The sequence below is a fragment of the Phyllobates terribilis genome, unplaced genomic scaffold, assembly GCF_046119375.1.
Source record: "Phyllobates terribilis strain yellow unplaced genomic scaffold, ASM4611937v1 Scaffold_40__1_contigs__length_11209783, whole genome shotgun sequence".
NCBI classification, from domain to species: Eukaryota; Metazoa; Chordata; class Amphibia; order Anura; family Dendrobatidae; genus Phyllobates; species Phyllobates terribilis.
In genome coordinates this window covers 2,798,288-2,819,404 of record NW_027362800.1, presented here as the reverse complement: position 1 = coordinate 2,819,404, position 21,117 = coordinate 2,798,288, and the positions used below count along the sequence as shown (strand labels likewise).

Here is a 21,117-nt window from a genome sequence, read left to right as displayed (position 1 = left end):
CATTGCCATGTAATGTAATGTAATGCAATGCTATCTATCTAGCTCTCCCTCTATACTTCCTTTTGGATAAACAGACATATTAGGCAAGCATTTTGGAGCTTTCACCTAAATAACTACAGGTGGTGAGATAAGCTGCACAATATAATTGACCTTTCAGTATATTGTTGCACACACACCATCTATTTAGCAAATGCCCTTGTTATCAACAGCAGCCTTTTAAACTCACCTGAGCTAACAGGTATGTGAGCTGGTTACTCTGCTGCGCTTAAAATTTCTTTTTTGGTTTGCTACAATGCCTTTTCTGAAACGTTGTCTCCCTCTGCTGGAACACTGACTTCTTTCATTTAATGCCTGCAGACTATAAAAGAGAAACCAACCCAAAAAGTTTGGTTGATTAGTCTGTGGCATTCTTTTAAACTGTTGCTTATGGCGGTCTCTGTGAGCTTCTCAGTGACATTCAGCCATCCAGGTATCCCGCCTGCAGTAGACGGAATGTGGCAATGGAACGCTGGCTGCGCGTGTCATAATAGGCTCTGAGCCTTTATATACCTGCGCACAGCAGCAGCCACCTTCAGTCTGCTGCTGGACAGCCAGCAGCAGCAGCAGCAGGAGAGGTAATTAATCAGCAACCCTCCTGCTAAGGGTAGACAGCTGCTCGTTCCACCCCCCCCCCGCCTTAATTGGTTCTCCTCCCTTCCAACGGTGTTGAGGCGGGTGGGAACAGCCGGGGGTTGAGGGTACTGTGCTAAAAGAGGTGGAGTTATGCAGATCTAAAACGCGTGGATTGCAGCAGCAGCAAGCCGAAAAGTGCAGGCATGTGAGGGATCTAGAGGTTGACAGCATGTCTTCTTAACGGGAGTCCAGGTGGCCATCTCCACAAATGGACTTTTCAGAATCCTTGGGTGGCACCGTAGTCGGAAACCAATTCTGGTTATCGCTTCTCGGCCTTTTGGCTAAGATCAAGTGTAGTATCTGTTCTTATCAGTTTAATATCTGATACGTCCCCTATCTGGGGACCATATATTAAATGGATTTTTAGAACAGGGAGATGGAAAAAGAGCTTGCTCTGTCCACTCCACGCATTGACCTGGTATTGCAGTATCTCCAGGACCGGTGCACCCCTTCTTTAATGCAGTTTCTAAAATCAGAAAGAATTGAATTCAATGCTTTTTGTTCATTTTGCTTGTTTGTCGGATTTTGGGATGGACTCTTTGGCTTTGCTTTTCTTCTCCTCATTGGATTTTTCATGTTAAAAGTTGCAGAAGCCAGATGACAAGCTCATTTTGGTTCAACTTCAGCAACTGTGCATTGCATTGCCATGTAATGTAATGTAATGCAATGCTATCTATCTAGCTCTCCCTCTATACTTCCTTTTGGATAAACAGACATATTAGGCAAGCATTTTGGAGCTTTCACCTAAATAACTACAGGTGGTGAGATAAGCTGCACAATATAATTGACCTTTCAGTATATTGTTGCACACACACCATCTATTTAGCAAATGCCCTTGTTATCAACAGCAGCCTTTTAAACTCACCTGAGCTAACAGGTATGTGAGCTGGTTACTCTGCTGCGCTTAAAATTTCTTTTTTGGTTTGCTACAATGCCTTTTCTGAAACGTTGTCTCCCTCTGCTGGAACACTGACTTCTTTCATTTAATGCCTGCAGACTATAAAAGAGAAACCAACCCAAAAAGTTTGGTTGATTAGTCTGTGGCATTCTTTTAAACTGTTGCTTATGGCGGTCTCTGTGAGCTTCTCAGTGACATTCAGCCATCCAGGTATCCCGCCTGCAGTAGACGGAATGTGGCAATGGAACGCTGGCTGCGCGTGTCATAATAGGCTCTGAGCCTTTATATACCTGCGCACAGCAGCAGCCACCTTCAGTCTGCTGCTGGACAGCCAGCAGCAGCAGCAGCAGGAGAGGTAATTAATCAGCAACCCTCCTGCTAAGGGTAGACAGCTGCTCGTTCCACCCCCCCCCCCGCCTTAATTGGTTCTCCTCCCTTCCAACGGTGTTGAGGCGGGTGGGAACAGCCGGGGGTTGAGGGTACTGTGCTAAAAGAGGTGGAGTTATGCAGATCTAAAACGCGTGGATTGCAGCAGCAGCAAGCCGAAAAGTGCAGGCATGTGAGGGATCTAGAGGTTGACAGCATGTCTTCTTAACGGGAGTCCAGGTGGCCATCTCCACAAATGGACTTTTCAGAATCCTTGGGTGGCACCGTAGTCGGAAACCAATTCTGGTTATCGCTTCTCGGCCTTTTGGCTAAGATCAAGTGTAGTATCTGTTCTTATCAGTTTAATATCTGATACGTCCCCTATCTGGGGACCATATATTAAATGGATTTTTAGAACAGGGAGATGGAAAAAGAGCTTGCTCTGTCCACTCCACGCATTGACCTGGTATTGCAGTATCTCCAGGACCGGTGCACCCCTTCTTTAATGCAGTTTCTAAAATCAGAAAGAATTGAATTCAATGCTTTTTGTTCATTTTGCTTGTTTGTCGGATTTTGGGATGGACTCTTTGGCTTTGCTTTTCTTCTCCTCATTGGATTTTTCATGTTAAAAGTTGCAGAAGCCAGATGACAAGCTCATTTTGGTTCAACTTCAGCAACTGTGCATTGCATTGCCATGTAATGTAATGTAATGCAATGCTATCTATCTAGCTCTCCCTCTATACTTCCTTTTGGATAAACAGACATATTAGGCAAGCATTTTGGAGCTTTCACCTAAATAACTACAGGTGGTGAGATAAGCTGCACAATATAATTGACCTTTCTTTATATTGTTGCACACACACCATCTATTTAGCAAATGCCCTTGTTATCAACAGCAGCCTTTTAAACTCACCTGAGCTAACAGGTATGTGAGCTGGTTACTCTGCTGCGCTTAAAATTTCTTTTTTGGTTTGCTACAATGCCTTTTCTGAAACGTTGTCTCCCTCTGCTGGAACACTGACTTCTTTCATTTAATGCCTGCAGACTATAAAAGAGAAACCAACCCAAAAAGTTTGGTTGATTAGTCTGTGGCATTCTTTTAAACTGTTGCTTATGGCGGTCTCTGTGAGCTTCTCAGTGACATTCAGCCATCCAGGTATCCCGCCTGCAGTAGACGGAATGTGGCAATGGAACGCTGGCTGCGCGTGTCATAATAGGCTCTGAGCCTTTATATACCTGCGCACAGCAGCAGCCACCTTCAGTCTGCTGCTGGACAGCCAGCAGCAGCAGCAGCAGGAGAGGTAATTAATCAGCAACCCTCCTGCTAAGGGTAGACAGCTGCTCGTTCCACCCCCCCCCCCGCCTTAATTGGTTCTCCTCCCTTCCAACGGTGTTGAGGCGGGTGGGAACAGCCGGGGGTTGAGGGTACTGTGCTAAAAGAGGTGGAGTTATGCAGATCTAAAACGCGTGGATTGCAGCAGCAGCAAGCCGAAAGTGCAGGCATGTGAGGGATCTAGAGGTTGACAGCATGTCTTCTTAACGGGAGTCCAGGTGGCCATCTCCACAAATGGACTTTTCAGAATCCTTGGGTGGCACCGTAGTCGGAAACCAATTCTGGTTATCGCTTCTCGGCCTTTTGGCTAAGATCAAGTGTAGTATCTGTTCTTATCAGTTTAATATCTGATACGTCCCCTATCTGGGGACCATATATTAAATGGATTTTTAGAACAGGGAGATGGAAAAAGAGCTTGCTCTGTCCACTCCACGCATTGACCTGGTATTGCAGTATCTCCAGGACCGGTGCACCCCTTCTTTAATGCAGTTTCTAAAATCAGAAAGAATTGAATTCAATGCTTTTTGTTCATTTTGCTTGTTTGTCGGATTTTGGGATGGACTCTTTGGCTTTGCTTTTCTTCTCCTCATTGGATTTTTCATGTTAAAAGTTGCAGAAGCCAGATGACAAGCTCATTTTGGTTCAACTTCAGCAACTGTGCATTGCATTGCCATGTAATGTAATGTAATGCAATGCTATCTATCTAGCTCTCCCTCTATACTTCCTTTTGGATAAACAGACATATTAGGCAAGCATTTTGGAGCTTTCACCTAAATAACTACAGGTGGTGAGATAAGCTGCACAATATAATTGACCTTTCAGTATATTGTTGCACACACACCATCTATTTAGCAAATGCCCTTGTTATCAACAGCAGCCTTTTAAACTCACCTGAGCTAACAGGTATGTGAGCTGGTTACTCTGCTGCGCTTAAAATTTCTTTTTTGGTTTGCTACAATGCCTTTTCTGAAACGTTGTCTCCCTCTGCTGGAACACTGACTTCTTTCATTTAATGCCTGCAGACTATAAAAGAGAAACCAACCCAAAAAGTTTGGTTGATTAGTCTGTGGCATTCTTTTAAACTGTTGCTTATGGCGGTCTCTGTGAGCTTCTCAGTGACATTCAGCCATCCAGGTATCCCGCCTGCAGTAGACGGAATGTGGCAATGGAACGCTGGCTGCGCGTGTCATAATAGGCTCTGAGCCTTTATATACCTGCGCACAGCAGCAGCCACCTTCAGTCTGCTGCTGGACAGCCAGCAGCAGCAGCAGCAGGAGAGGTAATTAATCAGCAACCCTCCTGCTAAGGGTAGACAGCTGCTCGTTCCACCCCCCCCCGCCTTAATTGGTTCTCCTCCCTTCCAACGGTGTTGAGGCGGGTGGGAACAGCCGGGGGTTGAGGGTACTGTGCTAAAAGAGGTGGAGTTATGCAGATCTAAAACGCGTGGATTGCAGCAGCAGCAAGCCGAAAAGTGCAGGCATGTGAGGGATCTAGAGGTTGACAGCATGTCTTCTTAACAGGAGTCCAGGTGGCCATCTCCACAAATGGACTTTTCAGAATCCTTGGGTGGCACCGTAGTCGGAAACCAATTCTGGTTATCGCTTCTCGGCCTTTTGGCTAAGATCAAGTGTAGTATCTGTTCTTATCAGTTTAATATCTGATACGTCCCCTATCTGGGGACCATATATTAAATGGATTTTTAGAACAGGGAGATGGAAAAAGAGCTTGCTCTGTCCACTCCACGCATTGACCTGGTATTGCAGTATCTCCAGGACCGGTGCACCCCTTCTTTAATGCAGTTTCTAAAATCAGAAAGAATTGATTTCAATGCTTTTTGTTCATTTTGCTTGTTTGTCGGATTTTGGGATGGACTCTTTGGCTTTGCTTTTCTTCTCCTCATTGGATTTTTCATGTTAAAAGTTGCAGAAGCCAGATGACAAGCTCATTTTGGTTCAACTTCAGCAACTGTGCATTGCATTGCCATGTAATGTAATGTAATGCAATCCTATCTATCTAGCTCTCCCTCTATACTTCCTTTTGGATAAACAGACATATTAGGCAAGCATTTTGGAGCTTTCACCTAAATAACTACAGGTGGTGAGATAAGCTGCACAATATAATTGACCTTTCAGTATATTGTTGCACACACACCATCTATTTAGCAAATGCCATTGTTATCAACAGCAGCCTTTTAAACTCACCTGAGCTAACAGGTATGTGAGCTGGTTACTCTGCTGCGCTTAAAATTTCTTTTTTGGTTTGCTACAATGCCTTTTCTGAAACGTTGTCTCCCTCTGCTGGAACACTGACTTCTTTCATTTAATGCCTGCAGACTATAAAAGAGAAACCAACCCAAAAAGTTTGGTTGATTAGTCTGTGGCATTCTTTTAAACTGTTGCTTATGGCGGTCTCTGTGAGCTTCTCAGTGACATTCAGCCATCCAGGTATCCCGCCTGCAGTAGACGGAATGTGGCAATGGAACGCTGGCTGCGCGTGTCATAATAGGCTCTGAGCCTTTATATACCTGCGCACAGCAGCAGCCACCTTCAGTCTGCTGCTGGACAGCCAGCAGCAGCAGCAGCAGCAGGAGAGGTAATTAATCAGCAACCCTCCTGCTAAGGGTAGACAGCTGCTCGTTCCACCCCCCCCCCGCCTTAATTGGTTCTCCTCCCTTCCAACGGTGTTGAGGCGGGTGGGAACAGCCGGGGGTTGAGGGTACTGTGCTAAAAGAGGTGGAGTTATGCAGATCTAAAACGCGTGGATTGCAGCAGCAGCAAGCCGAAAAGTGCAGGCATGTGAGGGATCTAGAGGTTGACAGCATGTCTTCTTAACGGGAGTCCAGGTGGCCATCTCCACAAATGGACTTTTCAGAATCCTTGGGTGGCACCGTAGTCGGAAACCAATTCTGGTTATCGCTTCTCGGCCTTTTGGCTAAGATCAAGTGTAGTATCTGTTCTTATCAGTTTAATATCTGATACGTCCCCTATCTGGTGACCATATATTAAATGGATTTTTAGAACAGGGAGATGGAAAAAGAGCTTGCTCTGTCCACTCCACGCATTGACCTGGTATTGCAGTATCTCCAGGACCGGTGCACCCCTTCTTTAATGCAGTTTCTAAAATCAGAAAGAATTGAATTCAATGCTTTTTGTTCATTTTGCTTGTTTGTCGGATTTTGGGATGGACTCTTTGGCTTTGCTTTTCTTCTCCTCATTGGATTTTTCATGTTAAAAGTTGCAGAAGCCAGATGACAAGCTCATTTTGGTTCAACTTCAGCAACTGTGCATTGCATTGCCATGTAATGTAATGTAATGCAATGCTATCTATCTAGCTCTCCCTCTATACTTCCTTTTGGATAAACAGACATATTAGGCAAGCATTTTGGAGCTTTCACCTAAATAACTACAGGTGGTGAGATAAGCTGCACAATATAATTGACCTTTCAGTATATTGTTGCACACACACCATCTATTTAGCAAATGCCCTTGTTATCAACAGCAGCCTTTTAAACTCACCTGAGCTAACAGGTATGTGAGCTGGATACTCTGCTGCGCTTAAAATTTCTTTTTTGGTTTGCTACAATGCCTTTTCTGAAACGTTGTCTCCCTCTGCTGGAACACTGACTTCTTTCATTTAATGCCTGCAGACTATAAAAGAGAAACCAACCCAAAAAGTTTGGTTGATTAGTCTGTGGCATTCTTTTAAACTGTTGCTTATGGCGGTCTCTGTGAGCTTCTCAGTGACATTCAGCCATCCAGGTATCCCGCCTGCAGTAGACGGAATGTGGCAATGGAACGCTGGCTGCGCGTGTCATAATAGGCTCTGAGCCTTTATATACCTGCGCACAGCAGCAGCCACCTTCAGTCTGCTGCTGGACAGCCAGCAGCAGCAGCAGCAGGAGAGGTAATTAATCAGCAACCCTCCTGCTAAGGGTAGACAGCTGCTCGTTCCACCCCCCCCCGCCTTAATTGGTTCTCCTCCCTTCCAACGGTGTTGAGGCGGGTGGGAACAGCCGGGGGTTGAGGGTACTGTGCTAAAAGAGGTGGAGTTATGCAGATCTAAAACGCGTGGATTGCAGCAGCAGCAAGCCGAAAAGTGCAGGCATGTGAGGGATCTAGAGGTTGACAGCATGTCTTCTTAACGGGAGTCCAGGTGGCCATCTCCACAAATGGACTTTTCAGAATCCTTGGGTGGCACCGTAGTCGGAAACCAATTCTGGTTATCGCTTCTCGGCCTTTTGGCTAAGATCAAGTGTAGTATGTGTTCTTATCAGTTTAATATCTGATACGTCCCCTATCTGGGGACCATATATTAAATGGATTTTTAGAACAGGGAGATGGAAAAAGAGCTTGCTCTGTCCACTCCACGCATTGACATGGTATTGCAGTATCTCCAGGACCGGTGCACCCCTTCTTTAATGCAGTTTCTAAAATCAGAAAGAATTGAATTCAATGCTTTTTGTTCATTTTGCTTGTTTGTCGGATTTTGGGATGGACTCTTTGGCTTTGCTTTTCTTCTCCTCACTGGATTTTTCATGTTAAAAGTTGCAGAAGCCAGATGACAAGCTCATTTTGGTTCAACTTCAGCAACTGTGCATTGCATTGCCATGTAATGTAATGTAATGCAATGCTATCTATCTAGCTCTCCCTCTATACTTCCTTTTGGATAAACAGACATATTAGGCAAGCATTTTGGAGCTTTCACCTAAATAACTACAGGTGGTGAGATAAGCTGCACAATATAATTGACCTTTCAGTATATTGTTGCACACACACCATCTATTTAGCAAATGCCCTTGTTATCAACAGCAGCCTTTTAAACTCACCTGAGCTAACAGGTATGTGAGCTGGTTACTCTGCTGCGCTTAAAATTTCTTTTTTGGTTTGCTACAATGCCTTTTCTGAAACGTTGTCTCCCTCTGCTGGAACACTGACTTCTTTCATTTAATGCCTGCAGACTATAAAAGAGAAACCAACCCAAAAAGTTTGGTTGATTAGTCTGTGGCATTCTTTTAAACTGTTGCTTATGGCGGTCTCTGTGAGCTTCTCAGTGACATTCAGCCATCCAGGTATCCCGCCTGCAGTAGACGGAATGTGGCAATGGAACGCTGGCTGCGCGTGTCATAATAGGCTCTGAGCCTTTATATACCTGCGCACAGCAGCAGCCACCTTCAGTCTGCTGCTGGACAGCCAGCAGCAGCAGCAGCAGGAGAGGTAATTAATCAGCAACCCTCCTGCTAAGGGTAGACAGCTGCTCGTTCCACCCCCCCCCCCCCCAGCCTTAATTGGTTCTCCTCCCTTCCAACGGTGTTGAGGCGGGTGGGAACAGCCGGGGGTTGAGGGTACTGTGCTAAAAGAGGTGGAGTTATGCAGATCTAAAACGCGTGGATTGCAGCAGCAGCAAGCCGAAAAGTGCAGGCATGTGAGGGATCTAGAGGTTGACAGCATGTCTTCTTAACGGGAGTCCAGGTGGCCATCTCCACAAATGGACTTTTCAGAATCCTTGGGTGGCACCGTAGTCGGAAACCAATTCTGGTTATCGCTTCTCGGCCTTTTGGCTAAGATCAAGTGTAGTATCTGTTCTTATCAGTTTAATATCTGATACGTCCCCTATCTGGGGACCATATATTAAATGGATTTTTAGAACAGGGAGATGGAAAAAGAGCTTGCTCTGTCCACTCCACGCATTGACCTGGTATTGCAGTATCTCCAGGACCGGTGCACCCCTTCTTTAATGCAGTTTCTAAAATCAGAAAGAATTGAATTCAATGCTTTTTGTTCATTTTGCTTGTTTGTCGGATTTTGGGATGGACTCTTTGGCTTTGCTTTTCTTCTCCTCATTGGATTTTTCATGTTAAAAGTTGCAGAAGCCAGATGACAAGCTCATTTTGGTTCAACTTCAGCAACTGTGCATTGCATTGCCATGTAATGTAATGTAATGCAATGCTATCTATCTAGCTCTCCCTCTATACTTCCTTTTGGATAAACAGACATATTAGGCAAGCATTTTGGAGCTTTCACCTAAATAACTACAGGTGGTGAGATAAGCTGCACAATATAATTGACCTTTCAGTATATTGTTGCACACACACCATCTATTTAGCAAATGCCCTTGTTATCAACAGCAGCCTTTTAAACTCACCTGAGCTAACAGGTATGTGAGCTGGTTACTCTGCTGCGCTTAAAATTTCTTTTTTGGTTTGCTACAATGCCTTTTCTGAAACGTTGTCTCCCTCTGCTGGAACACTGACTTCTTTCATTTAATGCCTGCAGACTATAAAAGAGAAACCAACCCAAAAAGTTTGGTTGATTAGTCTGTGGCATTCTTTTAAACTGTTGCTTATGGCGGTCTCTGTGAGCTTCTCAGTGACATTCAGCCATCCAGGTATCCCGCCTGCAGTAGACGGAATGTGGCAATGGAACGCTGGCTGCGCGTGTCATAATAGGCTCTGAGCCTTTATATACCTGCGCACAGCAGCAGCCACCTTCAGTCTGCTGCTGGACAGCCAGCAGCAGCAGCAGCAGGAGAGGTAATTAATCAGCAACCCTCCTGCTAAGGGTAGACAGCTGCTCGTTCCACCCCCCCCCCCCCCCCGCCTTAATTGGTTCTCCTCCCTTCCAACGGTGTTGAGGCGGGTGGGAACAGCCGGGGGTTGAGGGTACTGTGCTAAAAGAGGTGGAGTTATGCAGATCTAAAACGCGTGGATTGCAGCAGCAGCAAGCCGAAAAGTGCAGGCATGTGAGGGATCTAGAGGTTGACAGCATGTCTTCTTAACGGGAGTCCAGGTGGCCATCTCCACAAATGGACTTTTCAGAATCCTTGGGTGGCACCGTAGTCGGAAACCAATTCTGGTTATCGCTTCTCGGCCTTTTGGCTAAGATCAAGTGTAGTATCTGTTCTTATCAGTTTAATATCTGATACGTCCCCTATCTGGGGACCATATATTAAATGGATTTTTAGAACAGGGAGATGGAAAAAGAGCTTGCTCTGTCCACTCCACGCATTGACCTGGTATTGCAGTATCTCCAGGACCGGTGCACCCCTTCTTTAATGCAGTTTCTAAAATCAGAAAGAATTGAATTCAATGCTTTTTGTTCATTTTGCTTGTTTGTCGGATTTTGGGATGGACTCTTTGGCTTTGCTTTTCTTCTCCTCATTGGATTTTTCATGTTAAAAGTTGCAGAAGCCAGATGACAAGCTCATTTTGGTTCAACTTCAGCAACTGTGCATTGCATTGCCATGTAATGTAATGTAATGCAATGCTATCTATCTAGCTCTCCCTCTATACTTCCTTTTGGATAAACAGACATATTAGGCAAGCATTTTGGAGCTTTCACCTAAATAACTACAGGTGGTGAGATAAGCTGCACAATATAATTGACCTTTCAGTATATTGTTGCACACACACCATCTATTTAGCAAATGCCCTTGTTATCAACAGCAGCCTTTTAAACTCACCTGAGCTAACAGGTATGTGAGCTGGTTACTCTGCTGCGCTTAAAATTTCTTTTTTGGTTTGCTACAATGCCTTTTCTGAAACGTTGTCTCCCTCTGCTGGAACACTGACTTCTTTCATTTAATGCCTGCAGACTATAAAAGAGAAACCAACCCAAAAAGTTTGGTTGATTAGTCTGTGGCATTCTTTTAAACTGTTGCTTATGGCGGTCTCTGTGAGCTTCTCAGTGACATTCAGCCATCCAGGTATCCCGCCTGCAGTAGACGGAATGTGGCAATGGAACGCTGGCTGCGCGTGTCATAATAGGCTCTGAGCCTTTATATACCTGCGCACAGCAGCAGCCACCTTCAGTCTGCTGCTGGACAGCCAGCAGCAGCAGCAGCAGGAGAGGTAATTAATCAGCAACCCTCCTGCTAAGGGTAGACAGCTGCTCGTTCCACCCCCCCCCCCCCGCCTTAATTGGTTCTCCTCCCTTCCAACGGTGTTGAGGCGGGTGGGAACAGCCGGGGGTTGAGGGTACTGTGCTAAAAGAGGTGGAGTTATGCAGATCTAAAACGCGTGGATTGCAGCAGCAGCAAGCCGAAAAGTGCAGGCATGTGAGGGATCTAGAGGTTGACAGCATGTCTTCTTAACGGGAGTCCAGGTGGCCATCTCCACAAATGGACTTTTCAGAATCCTTGGGTGGCACCGTAGTCGGAAACCAATTCTGGTTATCGCTTCTCGGCCTTTTGGCTAAGATCAAGTGTAGTATCTGTTCTTATCAGTTTAATATCTGATACGTCCCCTATCTGGGGACCATATATTAAATGGATTTTTAGAACAGGGAGATGGAAAAAGAGCTTGCTCTGTCCACTCCACGCATTGACCTGGTATTGCAGTATCTCCAGGACCGGTGCACCCCTTCTTTAATGCAGTTTCTAAAATCAGAAAGAATTGAATTCAATGCTTTTTGTTCATTTTGCTTGTTTGTCGGATTTTGGGATGGACTCTTTGGCTTTGCTTTTCTTCTCCTCATTGGATTTTTCATGTTAAAAGTTGCAGAAGCCAGATGACAAGCTCATTTTGGTTCAACTTCAGCAACTGTGCATTGCATTGCCATGTAATGTAATGTAATGCAATGCTATCTATCTACCTCTCCCTCTATACTTCCTTTTGGATAAACAGACATATTAGGCAAGCATTTTGGAGCTTTCACCTAAATAACTACAGGTGGTGAGATAAGCTGCACAATATAATTGACCTTTCAGTATATTGTTGCACACACACCATCTATTTAGCAAATGCCCTTGTTATCAACAGCAGCCTTTTAAACTCACCTGAGCTAACAGGTATGTGAGCTGGTTACTCTGCTGCGCTTAAAATTTCTTTTTTGGTTTGCTACAATGCCTTTTCTGAAACGTTGTCTCCCTCTGCTGGAACACTGACTTCTTTCATTTAATGCCTGCAGACTATAAAAGAGAAACCAACCCAAAAAGTTTGGTTGATTAGTCTGTGGCATTCTTTTAAACTGTTGCTTATGGCGGTCTCTGTGAGCTTCTCAGTGACATTCAGCCATCCAGGTATCCCGCCTGCAGTAGACGGAATGTGGCAATGGAACGCTGGCTGCGCGTGTCATAATAGGCTCTGAGCCTTTATATACCTGCGCACAGCAGCAGCCACCTTCAGTCTGCTGCTGGACAGCCAGCAGCAGCAGCAGCAGGAGAGGTAATTAATCAGCAACCCTCCTGCTAAGGGTAGACAGCTGCTCGTTCCACCCCCCCCGCCTTAATTGGTTCTCCTCCCTTCCAACGGTGTTGAGGCGGGTGGGAACAGCCGGGGGTTGAGGGTACTGTGCTAAAAGAGGTGGAGTTATGCAGATCTAAAACGCGTGGATTGCAGCAGCAGCAAGCCGAAAAGTGCAGGCATGTGAGGGATCTAGAGGTTGACAGCATGTCTTCTTAACGGGAGTCCAGGTGGCCATCTCCACAAATGGACTTTTCAGAATCCTTGGGTGGCACCGTAGTCGGAAACCAATTCTGGTTATCGCTTCTCGGCCTTTTGGCTAAGATCAAGTGCAGTGATCTATCGGTTGTTGCCTTGGTCTCGGCTAGGAGGTGCCTGGGGTACCCGGCTTGTTAGCCTTGGGGGATCGCTCTCTCTTAACGGAGGGAGCTTCACCCCCTTGCTGCTATTGGCAAGTCGGATTAATCCCCAGGCAACGAGAAGCGATCACCCTTGTCACTACTTCGGTAGGGGGCAACTGTTCCCACACATAGCTGTGGGGACAACATTGTGGAAGGACTTGAAGATGGAGGATGTAATGAAGTGGAATTGCTTACGCTTTTCTGCGAAGATGGACTGTTTGTTGGAGGAAGAAGAAGTTCTGGATTTGCTGGAGGAATATGGAGCAGTAGAAAAGAAGGATATCTTGTGCATGCAAGAGCTAAGGTACAAGAAGATGTATGATGTGACTTTACGCTTGGAGGAGAAATGTCTTCATTTCTTGAAGTGTTGGAATGGAGGGAAGGTTGGAGTGAAGCCACTTTTTTTGGGAAAACCAAGAACTGTGGTAGTAAGTATGGACGATCCTTTTGTGATAATGGAGGAAGTGCTGGAGTATTTAAAGAAGAAATGTGTGTTGGTAAAGTTCCAGAAGGACTATTTGAACAAAGTTGGAGTATGGAACGGAAAAAGACGATTTGTAGTATGGATGAAGAGAGAAGAAGAGTTGGTTATGGGAAAAATTGTGATAAATGGCAGGACTGGTTTCTGTTATATGGAAAAAGACAAGAAGAGTTTTGAAGAATGTAAAGAGGAGCAGAGAGAGTTGCAAGTAGTTAAAGAGAAAGAAGAAATTGTGAAAAAGAAGCAAGATTTGGTGAGAAGTAAAGACTCATTGTTAGAAGGAGTAAAGATTGAAGATTGTGCTGTGGGAGAAGAGGAGATACAAGTAAAGCAGATATTTGTAAGGAGAGAACTAAAGGAAAATGATAAAGAAAAGAGACGTAAGTCGGAGGACAAGAAAGAAGAGAAAGTAACATGTGATAGTGCTGAAGGTGAAAAGATTTTGTTGGAAGGTTTTTTGGATAGTGACTGGGATATGTGGGACAGGTCTTGGAGTAGGAAAAGACGTGGAAGGAAAAAAGCTTTGAGTTAATTGTTAATGTCTTGTAGGAAGGTTTTTTTTGCTGATGTAAGATTGTTTTATGTTTGTTAAATTTATTAAGTATTATTATTAAATTTTCTAATAAAAAAAAAGAAAGTTGAATTCGGATGATGAAGGCGTAGGCGACATTTTTGTTGTCCATGCATATGGAATTTAATTTATGTCGCGTCTTCTGACGCATTCAATTAAAAAAAAATCTGTTCTTATCAGTTTAATATCTGATACGTCCCCTATCTGGGGACCATATATTAAATGGATTTTTAGAACAGGGAGATGGAAAAAGAGCTTGCTCTGTCCACTCCACGCATTGACCTGGTATTGCAGTATCTCCAGGACCGGTGCACCCCTTCTTTAATGCAGTTTCTAAAATCAGAAAGAATTTAATTCAATGCTTTTTGTTCATTTTGCTTGTTTGTCGGATTTTGGGATGGACTCTTTGGCTTTGCTTTTCTTCTCCTCATTGGATTTTTCATGTTAAAAGTTGCAGAAGCCAGATGACAAGCTCATTTTGGTTCAACTTCAGCAACTGTGCATTGCATTGCCATGTAATGTAATGTAATGCAATGCTATCTATCTAGCTCTCCCTCTATACTTCCTTTTGGATAAACAGACATATTAGGCAAGCATTTTGGAGCTTTCACCTAAATAACTACAGGTGGTGAGATAAGCTGCACAATATAATTGACCTTTCAGTATATTGTTGCACACACACCATTTATTTAGCAAATGCCCTTGTTATCAACAGCAGCCTTTTAAACTCACCTGAGCTAACAGGTATGTGAGCTGGTTACTCTGCTGCGCTTAAAATTTCTTTTTTGGTTTGCTACAATGCCTTTTCTGAAACGTTGTCTCCCTCTGCTGGAACACTGACTTCTTTCATTTAATGCCTGCAGACTATAAAAGAGAAACCAACCCAAAAAGTTTGGTTGATTAGTCTGTGGCATTCTTTTAAACTGTTGCTTATGGCGGTCTCTGTGAGCTTCTCAGTGACATTCAGCCATCCAGGTATCCCGCCTGCAGTAGACGGAATGTGGCAATGGAACGCTGGCTGCGCGTGTCATAATAGGCTCTGAGCCTTTATATACCTGCGCACAGCAGCAGCCACCTTCAGTCTGCTGCTGGACAGCCAGCAGCAGCAGCAGCAGGAGAGGTAATTAATCAGCAACCCTCCTGCTAAGGGTAGACAGCTGCTCGTTCCACCCCCCCCCCCGCCTTAATTGGTTCTCCTCCCTTCCAACGGTGTTGAGGCGGGTGGGAACAGCCGGGGGTTGAGGGTACTGTGCTAAAAGAGGTGGAGTTATGCAGATCTAAAACGCGTGGATTGCAGCAGCAGCAAGCCGAAAAGTGCAGGCATGTGAGGGATCTAGAGGTTGACAGCATGTCTTCTTAACGGGAGTCCAGGTGGCCATCTCCACAAATGGACTTTTCAGAATCCTTGGGTGGCACCGTAGTCGGAAACCAATTCTGGTTATCGCTTCTCGGCCTTTTGGCTAAGATCAAGTGTAGTATCTGTTCTTATCAGTTTAATATCTGATACGTCCCCTATCTGGGGACCATATATTAAATGGATTTTTAGAACAGGGAGATGGAAAAAGAGCTTGCTCTGTCAATTCCACGCATTGACCTGGTATTGCAGTATCTCCAGGACCGGTGCACCCCTTCTTTAATGCAGTTTCTAAAATCAGAAAGAATTGAATTCAATGCTTTTTGTTCATTTTGCTTGTTTGTCGGATTTTGGGATGGACTCTTTGGCTTTGCTTTTCTTCTCCTCATTGGATTTTTCATGTTAAAAGTTGCAGAAGCCAGATGACAAGCTCATTTTGGTTCAACTTCAGCAACTGTGCATTGCATTGCCATGTAATGTAATGTAATGCAATGCTATCTATCTAGCTCTCCCTCTATACTTCCTTTTGGATAAACACACATATTAGGCAAGCATTTTGGAGCTTTCACCTAAATAACTACAGGTGGTGAGATAAGCTGCACAATATAATTGACCTTTCAGTATATTGTTGCACACACACCATCTATTTACCAAATGCCCTTGTTATCAACAGCAGCCTTTTAAACTCACCTGAGCTAACAGGTATGTGAGCTGGTTACTCTGCTGCGCTTAAAATTTCTTTTTTGGTTTGCTACAATGCCTTTTCTGAAACGTTGTCTCCCTCTGCTGGAACACTGACTTCTTTCATTTAATGCCTGCAGACTATAAAAGAGAAACCAACCCAAAAAGTTTGGTTGATTAGTCTGTGGCATTCTTTTAAACTGTTGCTTATGGCGGTCTCTGTGAGCTTCTCAGTGACATTCAGCCATCCAGGTATCCCGCCTGCAGTAGACGGAACGTGGCAATGGAACGCTGGCTGCGCGTGTCATAATAGGCTCTGAGCCTTTATATACCTGCACACAGCAGCAGCCACCTTCAGTCTGCTGCTGGACAGCCAGCAGCAGCAGCAGGAGAGGTAATTAATCAGCAACCCTCCTGCTAAGGGTAGACAGCTGCTCGTTCCACCCCCCCCCCCGCCTTAATTGGTTCTCCTCCCTTCCAACGGTGTTGAGGCGGGTGGGAACAGCCGGGGGTTGAGGGTACTGTGCTAAAAGAGGTGGAGTTATGCAGATCTAAAACGCGTGGATTGCAGCAGCAGCAAGCCGAAAAGTGCAGGCATGTGAGGGATCTAGAGGTTGACAGCATGTCTTCTTAACGGGAGTCCAGGTGGCCATCTCCACAAATGGACTTTTCAGAATCCTTGGGTGGCACCGTAGTCGGAAACCAATTCTGGTTATCGCTTCTCGGCCTTTTGGCTAAGATCAAGTGTAGTATCTGTTCTTATCAGTTTAATATCTGATACGTCCCCTATCTGGGGACCATATATTAAATGGATTTTTAGAACAGGGAGATGGAAAAAGAGCTTGCTCTGTCCACTCCACGCATTGACCTGGTATTGCAGTATCTCCAGGACCGGTGCACCCCTTCTTTAATGCAGTTTCTAAAATCAGAAAGAATTGAATTCAATGCTTTTTGTTCATTTTGCTTGTTTGTCGGATTTTGGGATGGACTCTTTGGCTTTGCTTTTCTTCTCCTCATTGGATTTTTCATGTTAAAAGTTGCAGAAGCCAGATGACAAGCTCATTTTGGTTCAACTTCAGCAACTGTGCATTGCATTGCCATGTAATGTAATGTAATGCAATGCTATCTATCTAGCTCTCCCTCTATACTTCCTTTTGGATAAACAGACATATTAGGCAAGCATTTTGGAGCTTTCACCTAAATAACTACAGGTGGTGAGATAAGCTGCACAATATAATTGACCTTTCAGTATATTGTTGCACACACACCATCTATTTAGCAAATGCCCTTGTTATCAACAGCAGCCTTTTAAACTCACCTGAGCTAACAGGTATGTGAGCTGGTTACTCTGCTGCGCTTAAAATTTCTTTTTTGGTTTGCTACAATGCCTTTTCTGAAACGTTGTCTCCCTCTGCTGGAACACTGACTTCTTTCATTTAATGCCTGCAGACTATAAAAGAGAAACCAACCCAAAAAGTTTGGTTGATTAGTCTGTGGCATTCTTTTAAACTGTTGCTTATGGCGGTCTCTGTGAGTTTCTCAGTGACATTCAGCCATCCAGGTATCCCGCCTGCAGTAGACGGAATGTGGCAATGGAACGCTGGCTGCGCGTGTCATAATAGGCTCTGAGCCTTTATATACCTGCGCACAGCAGCAGCCACCTTCAGTCTGCTGCTGGACAGCCAGCAGCAGCAGCAGCAGAGGTAATTAATCAGCAACCCTCCTGCTAAGGGTAGACAGCTGCTCGTTCCACCCCCCCCCCCCCCGCCTTAATTGGTTCTCCTCCCTTCCAACGGTGTTGAGGCGGGTGGGAACAGCCGGGGGTTGAGGGTACTGTGCTAAAAGAGGTGGAGTTATGCAGATCTAAAACGCGTGGATTGCAGCAGCAGCAAGCCGAAAAGTGCAGGCATGTGAGGGATCTAGAGGTTGACAGCATGTCTTCTTAACGGGAGTCCAGGTGGCCATCTCCACAAATGGACTTTTCAGAATCCTTGGGTGGCACCGTAGTCGGAAACCAATTCTGGTTATCGCTTCTCGGCCTTTTGGCTAAGATCAAGTGTAGTATCTGTTCTTATCAGTTTAATATCTGATACGTCCCCTATCTGGGGACCATATATTAAATGGATTTTTAGAACAGGGAGATGGAAAAAGAGCTTGCTCTGTCCACTCCACGCATTGACCTGGTATTGCAGTATCTCCAGGACCGGTGCACCCCTTCTTTAATGCAGTTTCTAAAATCAGAAAGAATTGAATTCAATGCTTTTTGTTCATTTTGCTTGTTTGTCGGATTTTGGGATGGACTCTTTGGCTTTGCTTTTCTTCTCCTCATTGGATTTTTCATGTTAAAAGTTGCAGAAGCCAGATGACAAGCTCATTTTGGTTCAACTTCAGCAACTGTGCATTGCATTGCCATGTTATGTAATGTAATGCAATGCTATCTATCTAGCTCTCCCTCTATACTTCCTTTTGGATAAACAGACATATTAGGCAAGCATTTTGGAGCTTTCACCTAAATAACTACAGGTGGTGAGATAAGCTGCAAAATATAATTGACCTTTCAGTATATTGTTGCACACACACCATCTATTTAGCAAATGCCCTTGTTATCAACAGCAGCCTTTTAAACTCACCTGAGCTAACAGGTATGTGAGCTGGTTACTCTGCTGCGCTTAAAATTTCTTTTTTGGTTTGCTACAATGCCTTTTCTGAAACGTTGTCTCCCTCTGCTGGAACACTGACTTCTTTCATTTAATGCCTGCAGACTATAAAAGAGAAACCAACCCAAAAAGTTTGGTTGATTAGTCTGTGGCATTCTTTTAAACTGTTGCTTATGGCGGTCTCTGTGAGCTTCTCAGTGACATTCAGCCATCCAGGTATCCCGCCTGCAGTAGACGGAATGTGGCAATGGAACGCTGGCTGCGCGTGTCATAATAGGCTCTGAGCCTTTATATACCTGCGCACAGCAGCAGCCACCTTCAGTCTGCTGCTGGACAGCCAGCAGCAGCAGCAGCAGGAGAGGTAATTAATCAGCAACCCTCCTGCTAAGGGTAGACAGCTGCTCGTTCCACCCCCCCCCCGCCTTAATTGGTTCTCCTCCCTTCCAACGGTGTTGAGGCGGGTGGGAACAGCCGGGGGTTGAGGGTACTGTGCTAAAAGAGGTGGAGTTATGCAGATCTAAAACGCGTGGATTGCAGCAGCAGCAAGCCGAAAAGTGCAGGCATGTGAGGGATCTAGAGGTTGACAGCATGTCTTCTTAACGGGAGTCCAGGTGGCCATCTCCACAAATGGACTTTTCAGAATCCTTGGGTGGCACCGTAGTCGGAAACCAATTCTGGTTATCGCTTCTCGGCCTTTTGGCTAAGATCAAGTGTAGTATCTGTTCTTATCAGTTTAATATCTGATACGTCCCCTATCTGGGGAAAATATATTAAATGGATTTTTAGAACAGGGAGATGGAAAAAGAGCTTGCTCTGTCCACTCCACGCATTGACCTGGTATTGCAGTATCTCCAGGACCGGTGCACCCCTTCTTTAATGCAGTTTCTAAAATCAGAAAGAATTGAATTCAATGCTTTTTGTTCATTTTGCTTGTTTGTCGGATTTTGGGATGGACTCTTTGGCTTTGCTTTTCTTCTCCTCATTGGATTTTTCATGTTAAAAGTTGCAGAAGCCAGATGACAAGCTCATTTTGGTTCAACTTCAGCAACTGTGCATTGCATTGCCATGTAATGTAATGTAATGCAATGCTATCTATCTAGCTCTCCCTCTATACTTCCTTTTGGATAAACAGACATATTAGGCAAGCATTTTGGAGCTTTCACCTAAATAACTACAGGTGGTGAGATAAGCTGCACAATATAATTGACCTTTCAGTATATTGTTGCACACACACCATCTATTTAGCAAATGCCCTTGTTATCAACAGCAGCCTTTTAAACTCACCTGAGCTAACAGGTATGTGAGCTGGTTACTCTGCTGCGCTTAAAATTTCTTTTTTGGTTTGCTACAATGCCTTTTCTGAAACGTTGTCTCCCTCTGCTGGAACACTGACTTCTTTCATTTAATGCCTGCAGACTATAAAAGAGAAACCAACCCAAAAAGTTTGGTTGATTAGTCTGTGGCATTCTTTTAAACTGTTGCTTATGGCGGTCTCTGTGAGCTTCTCAGTGACATTCAGCCATCCAGGTATCCCGCCTGCAGTAGACGGAATGTGGCAATGGAACGCTGGCTGCGCGTGTCATAATAGGCTCTGAGCCTTTATATACCTGCGCACAGCAGCAGCCACCTTCAGTCTGCTGCTGGACAGCCAGCAGCAGCAGCAGCAGGAGAGGTAATTAATCAGCAACCCTCCTGCTAAGGGTAGACAGCTGCTCGTTCCACACCCCCCCCCCGCCTTAATTGGTTCTCCTCCCTTCCAACGGTGTTGAGGCGGGTGGGAACAGCCGGGGGTTGAGGGTACTGTGCTAAAAGAGGTGGAGTTATGCAGATCTAAAACGCGTGGATTGCAGCAGCAGCAAGCCGAAAAGTGCAGGCATGTGAGGGATCTAGAGGTTGACAGCATGTCTTCTTAACGGGAGTCCAGGTGGCCATCTCCACAAATGGACTTTTCAGAATCCTTGGGTGGCACCGTAGTCGGAAACCAATTCTGGTTATCGCTTCTCGGCCTTTTGGCTAAGATCAAGTGTAGTATCTGTTCTTATCAGTTTAATATCTGATACGTCCCCTATCTGGGGAAAATATATTAAATGGATTTTTAGAACAGGGAGATGGAAAAAGAGCTTGCTCTGTCCACTCCACGCATTGACCTGGTATTGCAGTATCTCCAGGACCGGTGCACCCCTTCTTTAATGCAGTTTCTAAAATCAGAAAGAATTGAATTCAATGCTTTTTGTTCATTTTGCTTGTTTGTCGGATTTTGGGATGGACTCTTTGGCTTTGCTTTTCTTCTCCTCATTGGATTTTTCATGTTAAAAGTTGCAGAAGCCAGATGACAAGCTCATTTTGGTTCAACTTCAGCAACTGTGCATTGCATTGCCATGTAATGTAATGTAATGCAATGCTATCTATCTAGCTCTCCCTCTATACTTCCTTTTGGATAAACAGACATATTAGGCAAGCATTTTGGAGCTTTCACCTAAATAACTACAGGTGGTGAGATAAGCTGCACAATATAATTGACCTTT

At 44.7% G+C, this 21,117-nt stretch overlaps 15 non-coding genes across 15 annotated transcripts; all 15 read left to right on the top strand.

Moving 5' to 3' along the window:
- The first annotated feature begins 933 nt into the window (after positions 1 to 933).
- Positions 934 to 1,124, top strand: LOC141186463 (U2 spliceosomal RNA). The gene has a single exon (XR_012260739.1). It is a non-coding gene; the product is annotated as a U2 spliceosomal RNA (small nuclear RNA).
- Positions 1,125 to 2,245: 1,121 nt separating this feature from the next.
- LOC141186462 (U2 spliceosomal RNA) lies at positions 2,246 to 2,436 on the top strand. The gene has a single exon (XR_012260738.1). It is a non-coding gene; the product is annotated as a U2 spliceosomal RNA (small nuclear RNA).
- A 1,120-nt stretch (positions 2,437 to 3,556) lies between these two features.
- LOC141186461 (U2 spliceosomal RNA) lies at positions 3,557 to 3,747 on the top strand. The gene has a single exon (XR_012260737.1). It is a non-coding gene; the product is annotated as a U2 spliceosomal RNA (small nuclear RNA).
- A 1,119-nt stretch (positions 3,748 to 4,866) lies between these two features.
- LOC141186460 (U2 spliceosomal RNA) lies at positions 4,867 to 5,057 on the top strand. The gene has a single exon (XR_012260736.1). It is a non-coding gene; the product is annotated as a U2 spliceosomal RNA (small nuclear RNA).
- Positions 5,058 to 6,180: 1,123 nt separating this feature from the next.
- Positions 6,181 to 6,371, top strand: LOC141185080 (U2 spliceosomal RNA). The gene has a single exon (XR_012259775.1). It is a non-coding gene; the product is annotated as a U2 spliceosomal RNA (small nuclear RNA).
- Positions 6,372 to 7,490: 1,119 nt separating this feature from the next.
- Positions 7,491 to 7,681, top strand: LOC141185526 (U2 spliceosomal RNA). The gene has a single exon (XR_012260181.1). It is a non-coding gene; the product is annotated as a U2 spliceosomal RNA (small nuclear RNA).
- Positions 7,682 to 8,806: 1,125 nt separating this feature from the next.
- LOC141186458 (U2 spliceosomal RNA) lies at positions 8,807 to 8,997 on the top strand. Its single transcript, XR_012260735.1, has one exon. It is a non-coding gene; the product is annotated as a U2 spliceosomal RNA (small nuclear RNA).
- Positions 8,998 to 10,123: 1,126 nt separating this feature from the next.
- On the top strand, positions 10,124 to 10,314 carry LOC141186456 (U2 spliceosomal RNA). The gene has a single exon (XR_012260733.1). It is a non-coding gene; the product is annotated as a U2 spliceosomal RNA (small nuclear RNA).
- Positions 10,315 to 11,437: 1,123 nt separating this feature from the next.
- LOC141186455 (U2 spliceosomal RNA) lies at positions 11,438 to 11,628 on the top strand. Its single transcript, XR_012260732.1, has one exon. It is a non-coding gene; the product is annotated as a U2 spliceosomal RNA (small nuclear RNA).
- A 2,402-nt stretch (positions 11,629 to 14,030) lies between these two features.
- LOC141185741 (U2 spliceosomal RNA) lies at positions 14,031 to 14,219 on the top strand. The gene has a single exon (XR_012260371.1). It is a non-coding gene; the product is annotated as a U2 spliceosomal RNA (small nuclear RNA).
- Positions 14,220 to 15,340: 1,121 nt separating this feature from the next.
- Positions 15,341 to 15,531, top strand: LOC141191162 (U2 spliceosomal RNA). The gene has a single exon (XR_012265162.1). It is a non-coding gene; the product is annotated as a U2 spliceosomal RNA (small nuclear RNA).
- A 1,118-nt stretch (positions 15,532 to 16,649) lies between these two features.
- On the top strand, positions 16,650 to 16,840 carry LOC141186454 (U2 spliceosomal RNA). Its single transcript, XR_012260731.1, has one exon. It is a non-coding gene; the product is annotated as a U2 spliceosomal RNA (small nuclear RNA).
- A 1,121-nt stretch (positions 16,841 to 17,961) lies between these two features.
- LOC141186453 (U2 spliceosomal RNA) lies at positions 17,962 to 18,152 on the top strand. The gene has a single exon (XR_012260730.1). It is a non-coding gene; the product is annotated as a U2 spliceosomal RNA (small nuclear RNA).
- Positions 18,153 to 19,272: 1,120 nt separating this feature from the next.
- On the top strand, positions 19,273 to 19,463 carry LOC141184418 (U2 spliceosomal RNA). The gene has a single exon (XR_012259175.1). It is a non-coding gene; the product is annotated as a U2 spliceosomal RNA (small nuclear RNA).
- Positions 19,464 to 20,585: 1,122 nt separating this feature from the next.
- LOC141184416 (U2 spliceosomal RNA) lies at positions 20,586 to 20,776 on the top strand. The gene has a single exon (XR_012259174.1). It is a non-coding gene; the product is annotated as a U2 spliceosomal RNA (small nuclear RNA).
- Positions 20,777 to 21,117: the final 341 nt, after the last annotated feature.